This window comes from Salvelinus fontinalis, chromosome 5 (assembly GCF_029448725.1).
Source record: "Salvelinus fontinalis isolate EN_2023a chromosome 5, ASM2944872v1, whole genome shotgun sequence".
Taxonomy (NCBI): domain Eukaryota; kingdom Metazoa; phylum Chordata; class Actinopteri; order Salmoniformes; family Salmonidae; genus Salvelinus; species Salvelinus fontinalis.
Window position 1 is genome coordinate 30,366,766 of NC_074669.1, and position 26,596 is coordinate 30,393,361.

Sequence of the window (26,596 nt, forward strand, 5' to 3'; positions counted from 1 at the left end):
TATCAGATTTTTTTTTAACATAGTTGGTCAGTGATTTAACACTATCTGACCCTTGCCTACCAATCTGTATTTGTCTGTAAAGCTGTAGCCTAACCACAAACTAATGCCACAGCTGTCCATCAAAACATAATGTATCAAAACTCTTTGTTGAGAAAATGCTTTGTAAATGCAGCAACGGTTCTCTGCTGGCATGTGGTCGAGCATGCCGATTCATTTCGTACATATTTTGCGCCGTACATTTTGCACGCCACACTAAAAGGCTCTGCATGGTCAATCTGACATCTGCGGTGTCCGTACAGCATTTACTGCAATGCGGCCTCTGCAGAAGTCAGAGCATTCATACTTATTGCGCTTCGCGGAACAGAGCTGTTGTGAAGGAAGTGAGTTTGTGTTTATATAGGACCTCCCACCCGCCCCCACCTACCGTCAACCAATCATGTCAATGCGGAGCTGTAAGGTCCCATCCATGTTGTTACAATATTTGGGAGGAGCACGGCGATGCGGTACATAGCTCAATTTGGCCTCTGCATGCCTCCGGAGGCCCCGCAATTGCGTCACACCCTTCATACCAAGCTTCTGACCACATTTTCAGATCAAGCATACATTGGCTTTAATACTAATACTCTTTCCATTCATGAAATAGTTGATCAAAAATGACAACTACAAAGTAGACCTACATATGCAGAAAGCTTAAATTCTCGTTACTCTAACTGCACTGTCCAATTTACAGAAGCTATTACAGTGAAAGCATACCATGCTATTGTTTGAGGAGAGTGCACAGTTTGGAACTTTAAAAGTGATTAATAAACAAATTAGACACATTTAGGTAGTCTTGATACAACATTTTAAACAGATATACAATGGTTCATTGGATCAGTCTAAAATTGTGCACATACACTGCTGCCATCTAGTGGCCAAAATCTAAATTGCACCTTGGCTGGAATAAGACGTGATGGCCTATCTCTTGATGGCCTTTCTCTTTCTCTTTCAAAGATGTTGGTACAAAAAAAATACCATTAACTTTTTTTCTTTGTATTATATTTTATCAGATCTAATGTGTTATATTCTCCTGTATTCCATTCACATTTCCACAAACTTCAAAGTGTTTTCTTTCAAATGGTATCAAGAATATGCATATCCTTGCTTCAGGGCCTGAGCTACAGGCAGTTAGATTTGGGTATGTTATTTTAGGCGAAAATTGAAAAAAAGTGGCGGATGCTTTAAGGCCTTTAAAAGAGCAAGGGATATAAAACATGCTGTAATGTTTCTAAACACTCTACCTAGCAGCTAACCTGTTTGCACCATTTCTTTGTAATTACAGTAAAATACTGTGAAATACAAACCCCTCCCCTTCATTCATCCTTTCATTAATTAATCACGATTAAGATAGCGTTTACTTTTTTTTACAGTATATATGTTTTTACAGTATAATACAATACATTTCAAGGTATCATACTGTGTGTCATTACACAGTACTTGCTTTGATACCATATTTATATTTCAGCAAGTGTAATGTAATATGAAATACAGATTTTTACTTGCCACAAAGCTGCCTGTAAGATACTGTACTGTCAAATTCATGGTAGCCCCTTTACAGTGTAGCCTTCTATCCTTGTCTGCATCCTTACTGCTAGCCTACATTCGTCACATTGCCTACCTTAGTTACACCCAACAACTCCACCCGGATTTTCCACCCTGGATTATAACTCCAAAGCCTAATGAAAGTGATATTAGGCGTACTCTGAAAACATATAATACAAATAATAAAATGATACGCGACATGTTCATCTCTATTGCCTAATGCCGGAAGCCTCAATATTTAAAATGAATTCATCATCACAGTTATCAGGCTATTTACTTTTAATATGGATACGAACTGAAAAGGAAAAATAAAACCATAACTAGAAAAAAAAATAGGCATAGTTTTAAATCCTCATCATTCCGTAAATGATCGACCATATCCGACAAAGCCCGAGAATGCTGCGAACAATGTGTGAGAGCCGAGAAGGGATTATTGTGCATTCTTGAGCGCTACAGAGGAGAGAGAGAAAGAGCGCATTTCACTGTGCGATAAACAGCGGTTGAGCTGCTGAGAGGAGAGGAGACGTTCGGACACATTGCTTCTCTACTTGGAAAATATATGGTCTAATTCAGCAGAACTGTCCATCAGGTCCTATACATCTCAAGGATTATACTTTCAATTCCTCCTTGTGTAGCCTATTACGGAGAGCACGCACGCCCGGAGGAGAGTAGAGGTGGACATCGGGACTGAGAAGGAAAGGAATTGTATTCTTTCTGAAGTGGATCGAGAGAACCAAGTGGTTGCTATTTTCGAAGACAGAAATGCCAATGACCAGGGGACCTAGAGAGAGTGAGTTTTTGCATTTCATATACTATTGACAATTCATGGTTGTGGTGTTTGTTTGACTGACATTTGAATCACATGTATTGTTCAAGAGTGGCCGCATCTTAGCCCACTGATAATGATGACCACTGATTTGGAATATAGCCTGGCTATTGGTAAGAATAATTTCGTCATGTTGAAAAGTTGTGTGCTGAGTATGAGAGGGATATTGTTTTTCTGGCTACTTCATGACAGAATACATCCAAATGTCAATCGATTTAGAGCTTGTTCGAGATCAATACGGCTGTGTACACGCCTCACGGGCAAATAGCAGGCAGGAGCACCTGTCAAGCAGCTCTCTGCTCTGCCCTGTTCACCCGTGGAACCTGTTACATAGAGACAAACAGGTTGGGTGAATTACATGATGGAGAGGGGTCAATTAACCAACCACTGCCACTGGAAACATTGTATCCTTTGTCACAATACATTGGCATGTAAATTATTTGAACTATTCCGTTTTATAACAGCCTAGTTGTTTGCACAATACTTGACATGTATCGACTTTGCTATTGGATAGGCTACCAATAAGATACTAATTAACATAATTGTAATATCTTAGTGGACTACTTGTTAAGATGCTGGTGTAGGATCTTATTTTGATCACCCTGATGCAAGTGAACTTTCCTGCAATGCAGGGAAAAAATGTGTAGTGTATTTGAGTTTTAAAAAGGCTTCTGAAGTTTGTAATTTCCACTTTGAAATTTCCGTTACAAAAATGTATCGACCCCTACAAAAATGTCCATTATAATCCACATAATAATTCACATTTGCTGTTGCTGCAGGATTATTCTCCTGCTGTAGCAAACTAGCTCAAATTAAGATCCTACACCTGTCTAATACATAGGCTACTTGAAGGCCATTATTCAAGCCCACATATCTGCCGTCCACAAGAAGCAAATCAGGCTTTTGACCAAATGCATCAGATCTTTTCACCCCTAATCTTTTTCAGAGCTGATATGTGAAAAAAATATCAGAACTGGGCTTGCCTGTCTAAACGCAGCCTTAGTGGTCTGTGCAAACTGGTGTTTGTGATGGAACTCACCGTTACGCACCGATCTATTTCCGATTGTTTGCAAATAGGGAAACAGGCTATCATGGCTTTATTTGTCACATTATATGGAACATGTGAATATGACGATGTATGGGTCTATTGGGCTAAATAATTTATTTTCATTTATTTCAGTTATTTCTCATCAATCCACAGTATGCATTATTTCCAGAGCCCCTAAGTTATGTCATCAAGGTTGGAATCTATTTGTCTGGCTAGGCATTTCTTTCCCACTGTCATTTGTGTAGAATAAAACCCTCTGGGCACACTACGTCATTTCAATGTGGATAATTGGCTATTATTTGTCAAAAAGACAGCAAACATGTTGTTGAATTTCCAATGTGTTGTCACGTATGCTTTCAACCATCTCAAAGCACAACCATATTCCAATGGAAAACAATGTCTGATATTTGGTTCAGTTGTCACCCAAATGTCTATCACTGCGCGTTCAACTATTTTAAAGCACAGCAAAGTTTAAATGGGAATACAATGTCAGATATTTGTATTATTTATACAACAGAATAATGTTTTATCACTCTTCTTCATCTAATAGCAAAACCAAATGACCTGGACTGCAGTTTAGATTACAACAAAAGTATATTTTGCACGTGATCAATGCTGTTTGAGATTCTGCGCAGATTATTAAAGCAATTGTGAAGATCTCAACAGAACAGCGACACTCTATGCACGCCATCTTGAAAATGAACACTCTATAAACTCAGCAAAAAAAGAAACGGCCCTTTTTCAGGACCCTGTCTTTCGAAGATAATTCGTAAAAATACAAATAACTTCACAGATCTTCATTGTAAAGGGTTTAAACACTGTTTCCCATGCTTGTTCAATGAACAATAAACAAGTAATGAACATGCACCTGTGGAATGGTCGTTAAGACACTAACAGCCTACAGACGGTTGACAATTAAGATCACTGTTATGAAAACATAGGACAGTCAAGAGGCCTTTCTACTGACTCTGAAAAACACCTAAAGAAAGATACCCAGGGTCCCTGCTCATCTGCGTGAACGTGCCTTAGGCATGCTGCAAGGAGGCATGAGGACTGCAGATGTGGCCAGGGCAATAAATTATAATGTCCGTACTGTGAGACACCTAAGACAGCGCTACATGGAGACAGGACGGACCGCTGATCGTCCTCGCAGTGGCAGACAACGTGTAACAACACCTGCACAGGATCGGTACATCTGAACATCACACCTGCGGGACAGTTACAGGATGGCAACAACAACTGCCCGAGTTACACCAGGAACGCACAATCATACCATCAGTGCTCAGACTGTCCACAATAGGCTGAGAGGTTGGACTGAGGGCTTGTAGGCCTGTTGTAAGGCAGGTCCTCACCAGACATCACCAGCAACAACGTCGCCTATGGGCACAAACCCACCGCCGCTGGACCAGACAGAACTGGCAAAAAGTGCTCTTCACTGACGAGTCGCAGTTTTGTCTCACCAGGGGTGATGGTCGGATTTGCGTTTATCGTCAAAAGAATGAGCGTTACACCGAGGCCTGTACTCTGGAGCGGGATCGATTTGGAGGTGGAGGGTCTGTCATGGTCTGGGGCGGTGTGTCACAGCATCATCGGACTGAGCTTTTTGTCATTGCAGGCAATCTCAACGCTGTGTCACACGCTTGTCACATGTCTGTGGAACTTGTTCAGTTTATGTCTCAGTTGTTGAATCTTGTTATGTTCATACAAATATTAACACAAGTTATGTTTGCTGAAAATAAACACAGTTGACAGTGAGATGACGTTTCTGTTTTTGCTGAGTTTACATAAGAAGAAATGTATAGTTACAGTAACCTCAAAACATTTAAAGGAGATGTATCTACTGCTTGAAAAGTCCCTTCTGAGCCACCAACTTAATTAATCACGTTCTTTAACATTTATTTTTGGTTGAGTTTCAGACCATATCATCATGAATATGACATATTATTTGTTAATTTGTTGATGATGTTGATTGATGATCTCAGGCCACATTAGAAAGGAGTGTCACAAAAAACACCATTTGGACCCCATAACAACACCTTCCAACAAGCACTGTCAAAGCCCTTCTAAGGGTAGCCTTTCCACCCCCTATTTAATCTAGCTCTTGTGACTGACTGGGTTCAAACCAGGTCTCCTGTCACATGACTGTCAAGACTTTGTTAGCCCACTTAGATAAAGCCCATACGGATGAGGTCAGGAAGGTAACACAAGTCTTTTGGTCTCCAGCAAAGTTACTCATGAAAAAAAGTATGGTTCATCAAACCACCTCAGTTACATTTCACCTCCTTTGACCTCATACTCAGAGATCACGGCACCAATATAACCGACTGGGTTTGAAATCAGGCCTACTGTACCACAACAACCCTTTCTGTGGCAAACAGGTGCAAAATGACTTTATGCACCTCATTTAATAAGAGTGCAACAGAGGTGGTTTGGCGACTACATTTTAGTCATTCAGTAGACGTTCTTATTCAGAGCGTCTTACAGTAGTGAGTGCATACATTCCATACTTTTCTTTCTCTGTACTGATCAATGCATGTGATGAGCAACTTCGCCTGAGATCTGAAGATGTGTTAGTTTGACTGATGGGATTCTAACCCAGGTCTCCTGTATGCCTGACAATGCAACTTTTCAGGTCTCAGACAAGTTACTCATCACACGAGCCCTGAACCACCTGTGTTACAAATTAGCCCCCTTTGACGTCCTCGCCACTGTTTTGAACCCCACATTTTTTGCAACAAAATATACAGGTGAAGTCGGAAGTTTACGTACACCTTATCCAACTAAATTTAAACTCAGTTTTTCACAATTCCTGACATTTAATCCTAGTAAAAAGCCCCTGTCTTAGGTCAGATAGGATCACCACTTTATTTTAAGAATGTGAAATGACAGAATAATAGTAGAGAATTATTTATTTCAGCTTGTAATTCCTTCATCACATTCCCAGTGGTTCAGAAGTTTACATACACTCAATTAGTATTTGGTAGCATTGCCTTTAAATTGTTTAACTTGGGTCAAACGTTTCAGGTAGCCTTCCACAAGCTTCCCACATTAATTAAGTTGGGTGAATTTTGGCCCATTCCTGCTTACAGAGCTGATGTAACTGAGTCGGGTTTGTAGGCCTTCCTGCTCGCACACACTTTTTCAGTTCTGCCCACAAATGTTCTATAAGTTTGAGGTCAGGGCTTTGTGATGGTCACTCCAATTCCTTGACTTTGTTGTCCTTAAGCCATTTTGACACAACTTTAGAAGTATGCTTGGGGTCATTGTCCATTTGGAAGACCCATTTGCAACCAATCTTTAACTCCCTGACTGATGTCTTGAGATGTTGCTTCAATATATCCACATAATTTCCCTGCCTCATGATGCCATCTATTTTGTGAAGTGCACCAGTCCCTCCTGCAGCAATCACCCCCACAAAATGATGCTGTCACCCCCGTGCTTCACGGTTGGGATGGTGTACTTCAGCTTGCAAGCCTCCCCCTTTTTCCTCCAAACAAAACAATGGTCATTATGGCCAAACAGTTCTATTTTTGTTTCATCAGACCAGAGGACATTTCTCCAAAAAGTACAATCTTTGTCCCCATGTGCAGTTGCAAACCGTAGTCTGGCTTTCTTATGGCGGTTTTGGAACAGCGGCTTCTTCCTTGCTGAGCGACCTTTCAGGTTATGTCAATATAGGACTCGTTTTACAGTGGATATAGATACTTTTATACCTGTTACCTCCAGCATCTTCACAAGGGCCTTTGCTGTTGCCCTGGGATGGATTTGCACTTTTTGCACCAAAGTACGTTCATCTCTAGGAGACAGAACTCATCTCCTTCCTGAGCGGTATGATGGCTGCGTGGTCCCATGGTGTTTATACTTGCATATTATCGTTTGTACAGATGAACGTGATACCTTCAGGCGTTTGGAAATTGCTCCCAAGGATGAACCAGACTTGTGAGGGTCTACACTTTATTTGCTGAGGTCTTGGCTGATTTCTTTTGATTTTCCCATGATGTCAAGCAAAGAGGCACTGAGTTTGAAGGTAGGCCTTGAAATACATCCACAGGTACACCTCCAATTGACTCAAATGATGTCAATTAGTCTATCAGAAGCTTCTAAAGCCATGACATAATTTTCTGGATTTTTCCAAGCTGTTTAAAGGCACATTCAACTTAGTGTACGTAAACTTCTGACCCACTGGAATTGTGATACAGTGAACTATAAGTTAAATAATCTGTCTGTAAACAATTGTTGGAAAAATTGCTTGTGTCATGCACGAAGTAGATGTCCTAACCGACTTGCCAAAATTATAGTTTGTTCACAAGAAATTTGTGGAGTGGTTGAAATGCGAATTTTTATATCTCCAACCTAAGTGTATGTAAACTTCCGACTTCAACTGTATATACATATAAATATATTTGTTTTAGGCTTGCCTGTTATGCATGTTATTTTGGCGTTAATACATGTCACGTATCAGTTTGCAAACAATGTAAGAAATTATATATATCATTGAGTTAATAAAGCCGCATACAAACACAGTCTCTTTTATGTTTTCTTGAGTAAGGCATCTCCATAATGCAGGTGTTTCAGCCTAGCTCAGTGCTTTCAGTTGTGGTGGGGCAAGCCAGCAGAAAATACGTTGCATTGCGTTCTGTCACTCATGAGGACTTTACGTCACTGCCAAGTGTAAGAGGAGACATTGAAAATTCTAGGCCTTTGTTTGCTGCCGTAGAAGTGCCCATCCAAGAAGGCTCAAGGTCATTGGCCACAGATAGAATTACGTCATGTCACGTTATACACTAACGGTTAGAAGTTTTAGAACACCTACTCATTCAAGGGTTTTTCTTTATTATTACATTGTAGAATAATAGTGAAGACATCAAAACGATGAAATAACACAGAAGGAATCATGTAGTAACCAAAAAAGTGTTAAACAAATCAAAATATATTTTATATTTGAGATTTTTCAAACAGCCACCCTTTTCCTTGATGACAACTTGCACACTCTTGGCATTCTCTCAACCAGTTTCACCTGGAATGCTTTTCCAACACTCTTGAAGGAGTTCCCACATGTGCTGAGCACTTGTTGGCTGCTTTTCCTACACTCTGCGGTCCGACTCATCTCAAAGCAACTCAATTTGGTTGAGGTCGGGGGATTGTGGAGGCCAGGTCATCTGATGCAGCACTCCATCACTCTCCTTCTTGGTCAAATAGAACTTACACAGCCTGGAGGTGTGTTTTGGGTCATTGTCCTGTTGAAAAACAAATGATAGTCCCACTAAGCCCAAACCAGATTGGATGGTGTATCGATGCAGAATGATGTGGTAGCCATGCTGGTCAACTCTGCCTTGAATTCCCAAAAAATCACAAATAAAAATTTGATTTGACCAGCAAAGCACCCCCACACCATAACACCTCCTCCTCCATGCTTTATGGTGGGAAATTAGACCAAAGGACAGATTTATAACTGTTCTAATGTACATTGCTCGTGTTTCTTGGCCCAAGCAAGTCTCTTCTTATTGGTGTCCTTTAGTAGTGGTTTCTTTGCAGCAATTCGACCATGACGGCCTGATTCACACAGTATCCTCTGAGCAGTTGATGTTGAGATGTGTCTGTTACTTGAACTCTGTGATGCATTTATTTGGGCTGCAATTTCTGAGGCTGGTAACTCCAATGAACTTGTCCTCTTCAGCAGAGGTAACTCTGAATGTTTTCCATTCCTGTGGCAGTCCTCATGAGAGGATTGAATAAATTTGATGGATAATGAATGGTGTGCCTGTTGACTAAGTTGAGGAGACGAAATGAATTGGTGTTACTTTGGATTGTAAACTGTCATGGTCAAAACATATTGATTCAATGGTTCTGAAGATGGGGAGAGGTCTGTCCATGATAAAGAGATGCTCTTCTTTTTTGACACCACACTCCACAAAGCAAGTTCTTTAAGCTCTAGTTTTATCTTATCTTGATTATTTCCCAGTCATATGGTCAGGCGCTGCAAAGAAGGACCTAGAAAAACTGCAGCTGGCCTAGAACAGAGAGGCATGTTTTGCTCTTCACTTTAATCAGAGGGCTAATATCAATACTATGCATGCCAGTCTCAGAGAATGACTGCATCACTTCTTGTTTTTTTTTGGAAACATTCATGTGTTGAAAATTCCAAATTGTTTGCATAATCAACTTACACACAGCACTGACACACACACTCACCCCACCAGGAAGAGGATCATAATAGACTATAGCCAAAACAGTTTGAACGCTAGAGCCAAATTCATACAAGATTGGCTTCAGAAACTGCCAGAAGCTTCTGTTTACCACAGTAAGCATTTCATTCTATCTGTTCTCCTCTATTTTTGCTGGCTGGCAAAGTACCAGGATGTTGTGTCTGGTTTTGAATCTGAATTTATAGAACTAAATTTGAAAACTGAATCTGAATGCATCTGAGAAGTTAAATATATGAAACGTTGATGAACTTGAAATTATAGTTTGTAAACTTGATAAACAAATAATGAACACAATATCTACCATATTGCAACGGAATATATAAACATTGCATTTGAATGTTAAAATTGAATGCAATATTCACTATATTCAGATTGAAATCATGAATTATAAGGTCCATTTATGAGTTCAATGATTAAATTTGTGCATAAAAAATGTGATAAAAATATATGATTTGGGATTGACATACAAACGGCTGCATTGGACTTTTAAAATTATATTATTGTCGCATTATTATGACACCTATGATCATGATACACTATACTGTTTATACAAAAGTATGTGAACACCCCTTCAAATTTGTGGATTCGGGTATATTTTAGCCACACCCGTTGCTGACGTGTATAAAATTGAGCACACAGCCATGCAATCTCCATAGACAAACATTGACTGTAGAATGGCCTTACTGAAGAGCTCAGCGCCTTTCAACGTGGCACCGTCATAGGATGCCTCCTTTCCAACAAGTCAGTTTGTCACATTTCTGCCCTGCTAGAGAAACCCCGGTCAACTGTAAATGCTGTTGTTGTGAAGTGGAAACGTCTAGGAGCAACAATGGCTCAGCCGCGAAGTGGTAGGCCTAGAAGCTCACAGAATGGGACTGCCGAGTACTGAAGCACATAGCGCGTAAAAATTGTTGTTCTCGGTTGCAACACTCACTACCGAGTTCCAAACTACCTCTGGAAACAACGTCAGCACAATAACTGTTCATCTCGAGCTTCATGAAATGGGTTTCCATGGCCGAGCAGCCGCACACAAGCCTAAGATCACCATGTGCAATGCAAAGCATCGGCTGGAGGTGTGTAAAGCTCGCTGCCATTGGACTCTGGAGCAGTGGAAACACATTCTTTGGAGTGATGAATCACGCTTCACCATCTGGCAGTCCGACAGACTAATCTGGGTTTGGTGGATGCCAGGAAAATGTTATCTGCTCCAATGCTGTATATATATATTGTTTTAAAAAGTATTATCTGTGTGGCATATTCGGGAGCACTTCAGTAAATTGTTAGCTCTTAGTGAATTACCCTTCATTTTCAATTGCTCATGATCATTAGTCACCAACTATACTTTAAGCATACTTTTTGACTACTAGTTTAGTATACATCCCATGGCAAAACTAGTTGTTTGTTTGCCTGATGCCTCAATGGTTCACAGTCTGCATGAGTTTTTTAGTCATGTTGATATTCACTGTCTTTGAATGTTTTTGCTTTGAAGCTCAACAGAAAGCAACTGATCTGCTTTGACATTTAAAAGCGATAGTCAGCATATGTTTCATATATGCAGTACATACATACCACGCTTTACAAGTCAAATGATATTTCAGTCGAGGGCATGTTACATCTTTAAAATATGTTATACTGTCCATTCTTACACCTGATAATGTAAAACACATTTCACTGTACCTATCAGCCATAGTAGTACGGCACCTCTGGAGCAAATTAGGGTTAAGTGCCTTGCTCAAGGGCACATCAGATATTTCACCTTGTCGGCTCGGGTATTTCGAATTAGCGACCTTTCGGTTACTGGCCCTTCTAACCGCTAGGCTACTTGTGTAACGATGTGCGCTGCGAGTCGGGAAGCAGGATCAGGGAGTGAGTGTTCTAATAGAATAAAACGGAACATAATACAAAACAAGAAACACAAACAGCACCCAGACATGAAACTGAAACAGAAACAATGACGCCTGGGGAAGGAACTACAGGGAGTGGCATATATAGGGAAGGTAATCAAGGAAGTGATGGAGTCCAGGTGAGTCTGATGATGCCCCAAGTACGCGTAATGATGGTGACAGGTGTGCGCCATAACGAGCAGCCTAGTTGGAGAGGTCGGAGAGGGAGCAAACGTGTCAGTGCCCCCTCCCCGCAGGACACCAACCAAAATGACGATCCCGGGGATCAGGAGCAGACCGGTCACCTCTGCTGAGGCGAGGAAAACCTGTCAGTTCCTAGAGCACCGGAGAGAGCATACGTGACGGTACCCCCTCCCTGGCGCGTTCGGCTCCTACCGCAGGATGCCAACCAAAGAGACGATTCCGGGGATCAGGAGCGGACCAGTCACCCCGGCTGATGCGCTGGAACCTGTCGCCAGCTGAGTCGCGGGAACATGGTGACCTAGAGCGCTGGAGAGAGAGCATACGTGACAGTACCCCCTCCCCGGCGTGTTCGGCTCCTGCAGCAGGACGCCAACCACAGAGACGATCCCGGGGATCAGGAGCGGACCGGTCGCCTCGGCTGAGGCGCAGAAACCTGTTCACCCCACTGGGTGAACATGGCTGAACTGGAAAGAGACATTTACACTGGTTGCATTCCAAATGGCAACCTATTCCCTAGAAAGTGCACTACTTTTGACCTGAACCCTATAGTCCCTAGTCAAAAGTAGTGCACTATAATGAGAATAGAGTGCAGTTTGGGAAGCAGACACTGTGTGGGGTGGACTGGAATGGATGGATGGATGGATGAATGAAACGATCTGAATTAAACCACAATAACAACAGAACCCAAGCTGTAGGGTTCTCTGTGTCTGTCCCCAAGAAGGGACAGGAACATGCAGTGTGTCACTTGGTTGTCAATGTATTGTCCGTCTGCTGATTGACCTATCTGCAGAAAAGTCCAGGTTCGCTCCTTCCTTTCATTTCCCAACAATTGAACAGCAACATAGTGGCTCTGGGATTTCAATTACACCGGCCCATTGTTCGACCAGCATACAGGGTCTGGTTGGCAATGTTTTTGGGTAAGATCCTATCAGCCACAGACCTGAGTACCAAATAGTACCCTACCTAACTATATAACACACTACTTTTCCATGATCAAAAGTAGTGCACTACATAGGGAATAGGGTGCCCTTCGGGACTCATACCTAAATGCTATGATTTCCCCACTGTGTTATCAAGGCAATTGGCACTGTATCTAGTAATTCTACAACTGTGTTGTTGTGTATGTGGTGGTCTGCCACTGTGTTTTCTGTCTGTGATGGCTGCGATGTCAGAATAGATATTAGTGGATTGATTTGAATAATGGCAACTTCATTAATTAGACTAAACTTCATTAAAAGCGCTCTCTTTGTCACAGAAGGCCGGGGGGTAATAGGTGGAAATAATTAGAAATACATTGTAATCACTGTAACGCAACAACATACAATAGTGTTTTCTATTCAATTCAACAGAAACTTGTATTTTCTTCATTTGATGAACATATACAACATGTTGGTGTATGGGCCTATACAGGATGTTGGTGTTTTCTAATCGTGTTTTGTTTTGAATTCAACAGAGACGTATATTTTCTTCATTTGATGAAGACAATGCATATTTTTGGTAGCCTGTCCCAGATCTGTTTGTGCTTTTAACTTCAATACTGTCATTGGCATGACAATGAGTACCAAGAATTTGGCACTCAGGTTGGCAGACTGGCATTCAGGCAGTGGTGTAAATTCTACCTAAGTCGTTTTTCGGGGTATCTGTACACTACTTCACTACTTATATTTGCAACAACTTTTATTTTTACTTCCCTACATTCCTAAATAAAATCATGTACTTTCTACTCTACATATTTTCTCTGACACCTAAAAGTACTATTTTTGAATGCTTAGCAGGACAGGAAAATGGTCAAATTCACGTAATTATCAAGAGAACTTCCCTGGTCATCCCTACTGCCTTTTTTCTGGCGGACTCACACATCTTTCTGGCGGACACATGCTTCATTTGTAAATGATGTCAGAGTGTTGGAGTGTGTTCCTGGCTATCCGTACATTAAAATTACAACAAAACGGTGCCGTCTGGTTTGCTTATTATAAGGAACTTGAAATTACTTGTACTTTTACTTTCGATACTTATGTATATTTTAGCAATTACATTTACATTTGATACTTAAGTATATCTAAAACCAAATACTTTTAGACTTTTACTCAAGTAGTATTTTACTGGGTGACTTTCACTTTTGCTTGAGTCATTTTCTATTAAGGGGTATTTACTTTTACTCAAGTATGACAATTGGATACTTATTCCACCACTGCACTCAGGGTACAATTTTGCCTGTGTATAGCAGGATTTTCTGCATCGTTCTCTGGCTTCGTTTCACCTGTTGAGAAGACAATTTCTGCACTTTGAAGTGAAACACTGTCAGTACAAGGAGGAGGAGGAGGATGGGGAGGAAGAGGAGAAGGGGGACACTTACACTTTGTAGTTGTAGCTATGCATTTTAAATGTTATAACAGCAACGACTTTTGCATTGTCGAAATGTTGGGATTTCTTTTGATCATGGAGCCAAAAGGTGTTGCTATACTTTCATTGCTCAACCTGCAGGATTGTCTTAGTTAGAGGGATGTAGACCATAGAGGAGGATGATTGGCATGTTGTTGATTCAGATTGTCCTGCCCTTCTCCCATATTACTTTGTAAAAGTTGCCACAGCGGAGTCTCTTAACTAGGCAGCTCTGTCATTCTATTATCTTATTCCCCAACCCTCCTGTCTGTCTTTCATCAAATAGGCAGTAATTACCTAATTGAAAGAGTGAATGGGTGAGAGAGAAACACACACACACACACACACACACACACACACACACACACACCATTAATTAATACAAAGTCAGAGGATGACTGGTTTTCTGAAAACCTGTCAGGCCCCAAAAGAAACAATTACCAAATGCCTTAGCTTACAGGGTGGTATACTTATTCTTCTTGTTTGCTTGAAGATAGAACACATTTTCTTCTTTGCATACTTTAGGTATGCCCACTGTGTAAATTGTGCAGTGGGAAAGTGAATGAGAGCATTCTCTTTTTGCTGAATAGCTTACAACATACTGTACATAACAAGTAACGCATCAGATTAGCAAATGGTAAACTGATCAAATTATCATGTACAATGAAACACATCAACTTTGAATATGACATTTAGAATACATCTGTCATAAAGTGGGTTGAATTGCAACATAACCCTTTACCATCTGTGAATACAGAACTGTGAGTTTCGTTGTTGTTGTCAACACTGAAGATGGTGAGCATTTCTTTACAGGGTGAGATCAAATGTGTAACTAAGCGTTGTCCTTCCTGGGAGACCACCGTGTGTAATTATCATCTGAGAGGAAACAGATAAAAGCATACTGCTGTCTAACGCTTAATTTCACATTGATGTTTATTCAAAAGAGCACTTATCTGGAGTCCTATCCATCTCCCATTAGAATAATCTAGTCTAGAACCATCAACACCTAACACTTTACCTCCACTTTATAAGAAGAAAACACTTTACAAAATAAAGGCAGGTGTCTTGTGTTCATAGGTTTTGGGTAAAAGCATTTGCTAAATGACATATATATATACTGTGGTTTGGCTTGTGTCAACATCACTTGGGTTGAATGTTTTTACACTTTTTTTTTCCATCTGACAGTGGATCTTATTATTTTCCATTTTTGAACACTGTCAAATATCAAGTGCTCTTTATCTGTTACATACTGCATGGCTCTAATGTAGAAACAATGTGAAAGTGTCATGGGCTTTAGACTAAAAGCTAGCTGCACTTAGCCCTGTACTGTATTGTATGTGAGTGTGGGCCTGTTGTGTAAGCCACTTCACAACTACCTTGGACATCATCCCATTTAGCTTGTGTCAAAAATACAACCCTATTCCTTATATAATGCACTACTTTTAAATAGTTGTGCGCTAAATAGGAAAATAGGGTATTATTTTTAGAAGTATTGCACTATTTTGGGAATAAGGTGCCATTTGTGTCGCAATCATCATCCAATTTACTCCCGAGCCATTAGATTCCACTGGGATGGTTTAACAGTTTATCAAAAATAGATGTTTTCTTCTTCTTTGCGAAGATCTTTATATTTTCCTTGCCAGAGATCTGTGCTACTTACTATACCATGTGGTAGTTTACACTACCAATATGGGATGGACTCCAGAAACAGAGCGAGCCAAATGAGCTGGCTGTACAGAATGCTACATTCTAAGAAAACCCTTTGGAGAACCTTTTTTGGTTCCAGGTAGAACCCTTTTGGTTCTAGGTAGAACTCTGTTGGGTTCCATGTAGAACCTTTTCCACAGATGGTTCTGCATAGAACCCAAAATGGTTCTACCTTGAACCGAAAAAGGGTTCTACCTGGAACCTAAAAGGGTTCTGCTATGGGGATAGCCAAAGGACCCTTTTGGAACCCTGTTTTTCTAGGGTGTAGGAGTCACACAGGGGGGGATTGGTAGAACAGAATTTCATATTTTTGACAGTTGAACATGGCAGCTGTGGCTACTTAATGGATGTAGCAGAGCAACGTATTGTAGCTGCTTCAGCGCAGTTACATCTAGTGAAAAAACACCCAAAAGGTTTTCTTCAGCACAACAGAGATGGAGAAATGTCAATATTTAATTTGTGAAAATGCGCATTCTGCTATTATGCTGGATTATTAATGATAATAATGAATTATGTCAATTGTAAAGCAAATGTTTGTAAATTTGACATTCATTTAAACTATTCACCTCTTACAATATATACATTTTATAATTCCAGTATGTTGCCACTGACAACAGTCGGTATATTTCATTTTAGAAGACATTACTTAAATTCCATGTGTGTATGTTGTTTCCATTTAGAAAGGTATGGTCCAGAAAGCCATGATCCTGATTAGATTGTCTGACATACAAATGAGAGTCTGACTCTCCCATTTGTTTAGAATCTGAAAGGTCCTCTCTCTCTGTAATCTAGCCACAATGACAGACTCAGATTGCTTCCCAAATGACACCTCATTTCCTTCTATTGTGCACTACAAAAGTTGTGCGCTATATAGGGAATAGGGTGCCATCTCTCAATCCATCTTCTACAGCTAAATGTGATGGTGGGTTTGATATTTGTCATTTATCAGTGTCCTGCTGGATAGATACACCGCCTGTGGCCATCAGTCTAAAGGGCAATTGTGGATATATACAGACAGGCGAACCCAACGATGGCGATGGTTTGTCTGGTTTTACGAGGGGTTTTATGGTAGGTACTCTCCTCTGACAAGACGTAGATAGGGGTTGGAGTGTGACCAATATGTTTAGTTCCAAATGGCAACCTATTCCCTATATAGTTCTCTACTTTGGACTAGAGCCATGTGAGCTTCCCTATGGGCCCTGGACCAAAGTAGTGCACCATACAGGGAATAGGGGGCCATTTTTGATGTGGCCTTTGGTTCGGACTGCGTTCTCTCCTGCAGCAAACTGCACCAAAGGACAAATTGAATCAGACCAAAAAGACCACTCTTTTTGCGAGAACCACGGTGTGTTGTTTAGTGTGCTCCCGAGTGCAGAGAGTTCACACCAGTCCAAACAAACCCGAACTAAGGGGGTAAACGCGCCAGAGTCTGGAAAAAATGATTTGATCATTATCCTCTCAAGGTGAGGTATGGAAAACCCCTATTTTTTTTTGGGGGGGGGGATTTACTTAGAAAATCTCTTTCTCTGAGTAATTGTATTATTATTCGAAAAGCATGCAATATAGCTTATTTTATACAGTCATTTTTGCTCATCTTTATCAAGGGGGTCAATAATGACCACACTGTACATCAAAGAACCGCAGCTGCTTCATCAAATATTCCATCATATCTTAATGTGGCACTATAGGAAACTCTTTATAACTGACACTATGTGTGTGTGTGTGTTTCACGTTTCAAGTTTTATTAGTCGTATGTATGGGATACACATGGCATACACCGTCCAACGAAATGCTTACTTTGCAGGTTCCATTTCGAGAACGCAACAACAACAAGAAATAATAAAAATATGAAAGAAACTCCCCCACTCTTGAGCACCTTTATGAACTCAAAGAAAAAGAAACGTCCCTTTTTCAGGACCCTGGCTTCAACACTGTTTCCCATGCTTGTTCAATGAACCATAAACAATTAATGAACATGCACCTGTGGAACGGTAGTTATGACACTAACAGCTTACAGAAGGTAGGCAATTAAGGTCACAGTTATGAAAACTTAGGACACTAAAGAGGCCTTTCTACTGACTCTGAAAAACACCAAAAGAAAGATTCCCAGGTTCCCTGCTCATCTGCATGAACGTGCCTTAGGCATGAGGCAAGGAGGCATGAGGACTGCAGATGTGGCCAGGGCAATAAACTGCAATGTCCGTACTGTCAGACGCCTAAGACAGCGCTACAGGGAGACAGGACGGACAGCTGATCGTCCTCGCAGTGGCAGACCACGTGTAACAACACCTGCACAGGATAGGTACATCCGAACATCACACCTGCGGGACAGGTACAGGATGGCAACAACAACTGCCCGAGTTACACCAGGAATGCACAATCCCTCCATCAGTGCTCAGACTGTCCGCAATAGGCTGAGAGAGGCTGGACTGAGGGCTTGTAGGCCTGTTGTAAGGCAGGTCCTATGGGCACAAACCCATCATCGCAAAAAGAGCTCTTCACTGACAAGTCACGGTTTTGTCTCACTATGGGTGATGGTCGGATTTGCGTTTATTGTCGAAGGAATGAGCGTTACACCGAGGCCTGTACTCTGGAGCGGGATCGATTTGGAGGTGGAGGGTCCATCATGGTCTGGGGTAGTGTGTCACAGCGTCATCGGACTGAGCTTTTTGTCATTGCAGGCAATCTCAATGCTGTGCGTTACAGGGGAGACATCTTCCTCCCTCAGTTGATACCCTTCCTGCAGGCTCATCCTGGCATGACCCTCCAGCACGACAATGCCCCCAGCCATACTGCTCGTTCTGTGCGTGATTTCTTGCAAGACAGGAATGTCAGTGTTCTGCCATGGCCAGCGAAGAGCCCGGATCTCAATCCCATTGAACACGTCTGGGACCTGTTGGATCGGAGGGTGAAGACAAGGGCCATTCCCCCCAGAAATGTCCGGTAACTTGCAGGTGCCTTGGTGGAAGAGTGTGGTAACATCTCACAGCAAGAACTGACACATCTGGTGCAGTCCATGAGGAAGAGATGCACTGCAGTACTTAATGCAGCTGGTGGCCACACTAGATACCGACTATTACTTTTGATTTTGACCCCCCCCCCCTTTGTTCAGGGACACATTATTCCAATTCTGTTAGTTACATGTCTGTGGAACTTGTTCAGTTTATTTCTCAGTTGTTGAATCTTGTTATGTTCATACAAATATTTACACATGTTGAGTTTGCTGAAAATAAACGCAGTTGACGATGAGAGGACGTTTCTTTTCTTGCTGAGTTTATAAAGCTGCTTATGAAGATAATTACACGACATGGCCAAAAGTATGTGGACAACCCTTGAAATGAGTGGATTTGGCTATGTCAGCCACACCCGTTGCTGACCGGTGTAGAGAATTGAGTACATAGCCATGCAATCTCCATAGACAAATATTGGCATTAGAATGGCCAGTACTGAAGAGCTCAGTGACTTTCAACGGGGCACCGTCATAGGATGCCACCTTTTCAACTAGTCAGTTGGTCAAATTTATGCCCTCCTCTAGCTGCCCCAGTCAACTATAAGTGCTGTATTGTGAAGTGGAAACGTCTAGGAGAAACAACGGCTCAGCCGCAAGTGGTAGGCCACACAAGCTCATAGAACGTACCACTGAGTGTCCTTGGTTGCAACACTCACTACCGAGTTCCAAACTGCCTCTGGAAGCATCATCAGCACAATAACTGTGTTTCAGGAGCTTCATGATCTGGGTTTCCATGGCTGAGCAGCCGCACCATGCCCAAGATCACCATGTGAAATGCCAAGCGTTGGCTGTAGGGGTGTAAAACTTGCCGCCATTGGACTCTGGAGCAGTGGATAGCATTCTCTGTAGTGATGAATCACGCTTCACCATCTGGCAGTCTGATGGATGAATCTGGGTTTGGCGGATGCAAGAAGAACTCTACCTGCCTACATGCATAGTGCCAACTAACACTTTGTGGAGGAGGAATAATGGTCTTTGACTGTTTTTCATGGTTCGGGCTAGGCCCATTAGTTCCAGTGAAGTGAAATCTTAAAGCTACAGCATACAATGACATTCTATACCATTCTGTGCTTCCAACTTTGTGGCAACAGTTTGGGGAAGGCCCATTCCTGTTTTAGCATAACCATGTCCCCGTGCACAACGCGAGGTCCATACAGAAATGATTTATCGAGATCGGTGTGGAAGAACTTGACTGGCCTGAACAGAGCTCTAACCTCAACCCCATCGAACACCTTTGGGATGAATTGGAACACCGACAGCGAGCCAGACATAATCGCCCAACATCAGTGCCCGACCTCACTAATGCTCTTGTGGCTGAATGGAAGAAATTCCCCGTAGCAATGTTCCAACATCTAGTGGAAAGCCTTCCCAGAAGAGTGGAGGCTGTTATAGAAGCAAAGGGGGGACCAACTGCATATTAATGCCCATGATTTTTTTATGAGGTGTTCGAGAGCCAATGTCCACATACTTTTGGTCATGTAGTGAATATTACGTAAAAGTCCCTTCAGATATATCTGATGTGTCTAGTTTTGTTTAGGTAAATGATGCTGATAGTGACAACCAATTTGATTGGACCAGATAAGTAAGGTGTGACCCTGCAGTCCAACAACACCTCTGTTTAAAGTCAGATTTAAATCCTGACCAAAGTGAAGCTGGAGAGGAAAACCCAATCAGGAGGTACATTTATGCAGACATTAAATATTTTCTGAGAAATACTCAGAATAGTTTTTTTTCAAAAAATTAAGCTTTTGAAAAGTTTCGAAATAATAAAGTTGTCAGTACAAATGTAGCTATACACCTCCGTTAGGAGGATCCTTCTTCAAGATTGCCAAAGCTGTAGCAAGGTCACAGTGTTGCCATTATGGTTAGACTCCACTCGGTTCTTATGTCACTCTGGCCATCTGGGTCGGTCTGTCTACAGCACAGTCTCAAGCCAAGCTACCTGTGAATACCTGGCCCTGCTGCAGTGACCCTGTGGAGAGAAAGACCTGAGTCACCTGGGACAGAGATAAAGGTCAAATGAGTCTATGTTGTAGGAAGGAACTTGAATTACTAGGCTTCTTTGGCAACCTTTGCTCTATTTATTGGCCTTGCGTGCTGGACTTTATTGGCTTAGGTACAGTACATCCTGATTGTATGGTGTTAGCTACATGACCAATTGAGTGGTTGAATGCAATGCACTCAGAGTACCTAATACACACACACACACACACACACACACACACACACACACACACACACACACACACACAGTGAGACTGGAATGTGAGGGATGATAGAAGAGGATGCGGATGTAATGGATGTGTTGAGGCCTAAATTAGTCAACAGGATTATTAAAGGATCTTACCTCACCAGCAGAGAGCACAGAATCATTTATTATAGATTTATAACATATAGGAGCTCAGGGAGGGACAGAAATAAATACCCTCCATAACTTTTAACCCCTTCCTCAACCACTCTGTCATCATCCCTCATCATCCCTCTTCTTAACCTCTTAACCCTTGTTCACCCTCTCTGCCCCCCACTCCCACCTCTTCACCCCTCCCCAGGGCTCTGTGTGGTTCTGACCTTCTGCCTGAGCAATGTCAGCAGCAGGGGAGTAGAGGGAGAGGGGTGCGTGCGTGTGCGTATATGTGTGTGTGTGTGTGCGTAGAGAGAGACGCTGGCTAGGAGGTAGAGGGCCTGGAAGGTGGTGATTCATGACTGGCCCTAGCTGCGGCCCACAGGGGCCTGTGGGAAACGGCAGGCATTATCAGTGTTAAATGGGTCTGAAAACATACTTCTCTCTCCTCTGGCCACCGGGCTCCGGTACAGACTTTCCGGTGGTGTGATTTATGGGCCGCGAAGCAGCGAATAGTTAGCAACGACAGTGTTACTGGCCGCGCCGCACCGAGCTGGCAGGTGATATAAGCATTTCCATGGCCACATTTCAAGTTTATTTCAGTTATACATTTTTAAAGGCGTGAAACAAAAAGAGCGGGTGGATTTATGACGGTGTGGATGTTGTTTGCAAGCTGCCAGAAGGAAGGGAGGCTGTGTTTTAATGTGTTCAGGGCAAGGATGAACTGTTGTTTTGTTCTCTTATCTCTTGCTTTTCCATCAACCCATGAGTATATTATTAAAGATATTTTTCCTTAAGACAGAAAGCTACTGTACATACACAGTTGCCAAAAGGAAAAGTATGGGAGTTATTTCATACACTTATTACCATACATTATCACCATACATTTTGTATTTGGTTCCTTTCGTTGATCAATCAAAGTTTGCCTTCACAGCTGAGTTACTCAGAACCGAATCCTCCTCAACTGTTTTGTTCAATTGTATAATTGGATTTCATTGAATAAACATAAACAAGAATGCAGGAAACTGTTGAAAAGTTGATGTATTTCTAGAACATCATATTTTGCCTTCCCATCTGGTGCAGTATGAACAATGACTGGTTTCCCAGATCCAGATTAAGCATACTCCTGGACAAAAAAAAGCAAGATTCTTATTTGAAAGTGTTTTTAAGTATAGGTTTAGTCTAGGTCCAGAAAACTGATCCCAATAGATCAATGTGATGGATTAACCTGAGGATGAACCAGTAACACATATTGGGGGTATAGCAGGAAGATAACGGGCCGTCTCTTCAGTGTGATTGTCAGTCTGCGTCCCAAATGGCACCTTATTCCCTATTTATTGCACTACTTTTGACCATAGAGTACCTAGTTCATACGGGTCTATAGGCCTCTGTCCAAAAGTAATGCATTATATACAGACTAGGGTGCTTTTGGGATGCAGACTGTCAGACCGGAGCGCACGGCTGCTGTCAGTCTATCTCTCACTCTCTCTCTCCCCCCAGAGAGAAGAAACTGTGTAGTGCTAGAGCAAAAACCTAAACGTACACCAACGGGGGAGCCAGGACCGAGTTTGGGAAACAAACCTTGCATTAAGGGACAGAAACAATAATCAATGGTTTGGATCAGGGACAGGCAACTCCAGTCCTTGGGGGCCTTGCCCCATCTAACACACCTGACTCCAATAATCAACTAATCAGGATCTTCAGTTTGGAATGCAATAGTTTAATCAGCTGTGTTTGCTAGGAATGGGAATAAATTGTGGCCACCACTCTGACCCTCGGGGACTGGAGTTGCACATCCCTGGTCTGGAACGACCGGTTACCGCACAGTCGGCTGGACAATATCACATTTCTGTCTCACTTCCCAACATCCACGAGGGAGACATGGAGGCAGGAAAGGGAGAAAGAGGGAGGAGGATGCGTTTACTCCGCATTAGACAGGGAAATGATTTGTTTACCGATTGAATGAAGCTTCAATTACTTGTCACACCTTGTGCATTGATTGGGAATCAGTGTGTCAATAAAAAAAATTGTCTTGTGAAACAATTGTACATTATATTAAAAACTTTGACCTTGGGGCACCTTTACTCCCTCAACACATTGCAAACATCAACAGATGTTCCTGTGTAAACTGTTTTCATATCCGTATCCATATAGCTCTTATTATATAGAAAATATATGGTATTGGAATCTGCAGGGTGGGACTGGTTATATTACAAATAATGGCAGATAAAAGTTTGCTTCATGTGACTATTTTCCCTTTGTGAAAAAACCCTCTCTTAGTGAACTGTGACAAGCAGGAGACTGTGACAAGCAGGAGGCTGAGCGTTAACAAAGGCGTCTACTCTAGAGGATTGTCTTTAAGAGGAAGACGACAGTTGCCGCGAGTCTGTGCACGACCGAGATGGCACAAGCACTAGTGGCAGGCAGGCAGGCAGGCTCCACTGCTGCTGCTCTGCTGTGAAATATGTCCCCCTTCTCTGTGCTCCTGCCAAACATGTTCCTGCAAAGTGACAGCTCCCCCTGAATACACCTTCCTTCCTCCTCGAAGAAAGATACAGCTCGGCTTGGCTTCCGCCTCAAAAGAACAATCTCTTCTCACAGATACTGATGGGAGAGTTTTATTTTAGCATATCATTATCCAGGACTAATACTGTACCTCCAGTAGTCAGTGAAAGATATAGAGAGGAGGAATAGAGGAGAATTATAAATTGCTTTAATATTGTCATTATTACCACGCATTTGTGTCTCACAATCATCAAGCCAGAATATTCTATTTTCAATTGAGTTACAATTGGTATGTGCATCATTAAATCACACTTAGATTAGCAGGGTCATTACGTCTGTTCTCGATGCATCATTACGTTTGAATCAGTCGTGCCATTAGAGTGAAATTACTCTCCTTACACTGTTTTAATTGTGTGTCTTGTCAACCCTGCCGCATGATCAATCAAGTCAAAGTGGATGGAGTCATGATTATTAAGGTAAAATGTCTTCCTCCTGAAAGAGGTACTGCCTCAGCGACCCCCACTGATTACCACTACAGGGTCTTGTAATGCGTCTCAGAGTAGGAGTGCTGATCAGGTTGGCCTTTTCTGAGCATAATGGAATGAGATTACATGGACTGGGTGGGGGGCTGATCCTAGATCAGCCCACCTGCTCTGATATGCTTTATGAATACAAACCCAGATTCCTTCCAGTGAAAGAAGAACCACTGCGGCTTCTAAGCAGGAATTCATCTCACATACGATATACGACTGACTCTGGAAAAGACAGAATGGCCTGCACACAGTGGCTGTGCCCCACATTTGTATTTTATTTAACTAGGCAAGGCAGTGAAGAACAAATTCTTATTTTACAATGACGGCCTACTCCAGCCAAACCCTCCCTTAACCGGGACGACGCTGGGCAAATTGTGAGCCTACCAATCACAGCCAGTTGTGATACAGCCTGGGATTGAACCAGGGTCTGTAGTGATGCCTCTAGCATGGAGATGCAGTGCCATAGACCGCTGCTCCACTCAGGAGCACCTATTTCCTATATAGTGTACTAGTTTGAATAGGGACCACAGGGCTCTGGTCCAAAGCAGTGAACAATATAGGGAAGGAGCGAACTATATAGGGAATATGGTGCCATTTGGGATGCAGCCTAGGCTATATTCTCCTTAAATCAGTTTTAATAGTGAATGTTTCAATTTGCATCAGATATTTTCCTGTTGCTGTATTTGCTTAAGGTAGGATGCTTTTTCAAAGGCTGCTTGCTTGTAAGACAGATCTGAATCGTGAAACGTGGGATAAATCACTTGGAAGTGTTTTGGTGGCAATTGTTGAATACTGATGTTCTTCCTCCCTTGTTACAGATTTGTTGTCAATTAAAGTTTAGTGCCGCTGCAGTGATTTTTGTGAAGAGGCTTTAACAGCTCACTTTTAAATATGCCGATCTGTGTCACAATGAAAGCAATTACAATAATTCACAATTACGGAATTGGTCATTTGTGAATACTTTTCTTATTTATGAATTTCCTTTCTTCGAAAGCTAGTGCTGTGGGTAAAACATCACTGTGCTGCACAAATACATACTTGGTAATACAATTCATATCACTGTATTTATGAATACGCTATGTGGCCCGAAAGTCAAACTGTACACTATTAATACATGAATATATACTGTATGCATTTTAGACAATACCATGTTGTCTCTATGGCTATGATGGCTGGATCACCATGATGGCATGATCATTGTTTCAAAGGATACCTACACCGTTAGAAAAAAGGGTTTCAAAAGGCTTCTCTGCAGAAGGATAGGGTTCTTCCAAGAACTGTTTTGATCAGAAGAACCCTTTTTGGAAGACAAGGGTTCTTTGTAAGGCAAAGTGTTCTATCTTGAACCTTTAACATCCTAAAAAAATGTTTTTGGAAGAAAGGGTTCTTTGATGATTCTTTGGAAGGCAAGGAGGGTTCTACATGGAACCATATATAATATTTCCCAGCATGCTCTATTGCAGGGAGATTAAAAAAATGGTTTGTTTTACTGTAATACCTGTGTTTTTAAATCTATGTTGATTGGTTGATTGCTTTTATACTACACAAAAAAATATAAATAACATTCAGTTTTCTAAACTAATTAAATCTGTTAGTAATGGGATTTATTGCACCTGTTACTGAGATGGTTGTTCCTGTTAAGATGATTGAGGTAGTCTCTGTATACATTTTTTCCTGCCCTGGCAGTCATTCTGAATACAGGTTGCGGGTATTTAACAATTCCACTTGTTGGATATCCAAACTCTGTCTGGATTCCAATATGAATTACACATCACTTTGCAAGCCAGCATAATGTGACTTGCAGGCCTGATGTGGCCTGTAAACCAGTTTATTCTTAACACCACTGTGTTAGGGTATAACTAGGCCCTCAAAGAAAGGCCTAATGATATACAGTATGTATTGTCATAAATAATTATGCTTTAAAGGCTAATAAGGCTGGTGGAACTGTTTATAAAGGGTTCTAAGAACCCTCCAAAGATAAAAGGGATATCTGTAGAACCCTTCAGAGGGTTCTAGGCAGAACCCTTCATAGAGGGTTCTAGGTAGAACCATATACAGGGGGTTCTTTGAAGAACCCTACATAGAGTTTGGATAGAACCCTCTTACGAAGGGTTCTACCCACTATCAAAAAGGGTGCCCCCAGGGGCCTCCCGGGTGGGGCAGTGGTCTAGAGCACTGCATCGCAGTGCTAACTGCGCCACCAGAGTCTCTGGGTTCGCCCCCAGGCTCTGTCGCAGCCGGCCGCGACCGGGAGGTCCGTGGGGCGACGCACAATTGGGCTAGCGTCGTCCGGGTAAGGGAGGGTTTGGCCGGTAGGGATTTCCTTGTCTCATCGCGCTCCAGCGACTCCTGTGGCGGGCTGGGCGCAGT

At 41.9% G+C, this 26,596-nt stretch overlaps 1 protein-coding gene across 11 annotated transcripts in view; it reads left to right on the plus strand.

Annotated features, from left to right (window-relative positions):
- Positions 1–1,985: 1,985 nt before the first annotated feature.
- Positions 1,986–26,596, plus strand: part of ptprfa (protein tyrosine phosphatase receptor type Fa) — a gene marked incomplete in the record, with an annotated part of 430,527 nt that continues 405,916 nt past the window's right edge. For 7 of the 11 annotated variants that reach the window (XM_055923138.1, XM_055923140.1, XM_055923143.1 and 4 more), the window contains 1 exon segment: positions 1,987–2,371. 11 annotated transcript variants of the gene reach the window in all.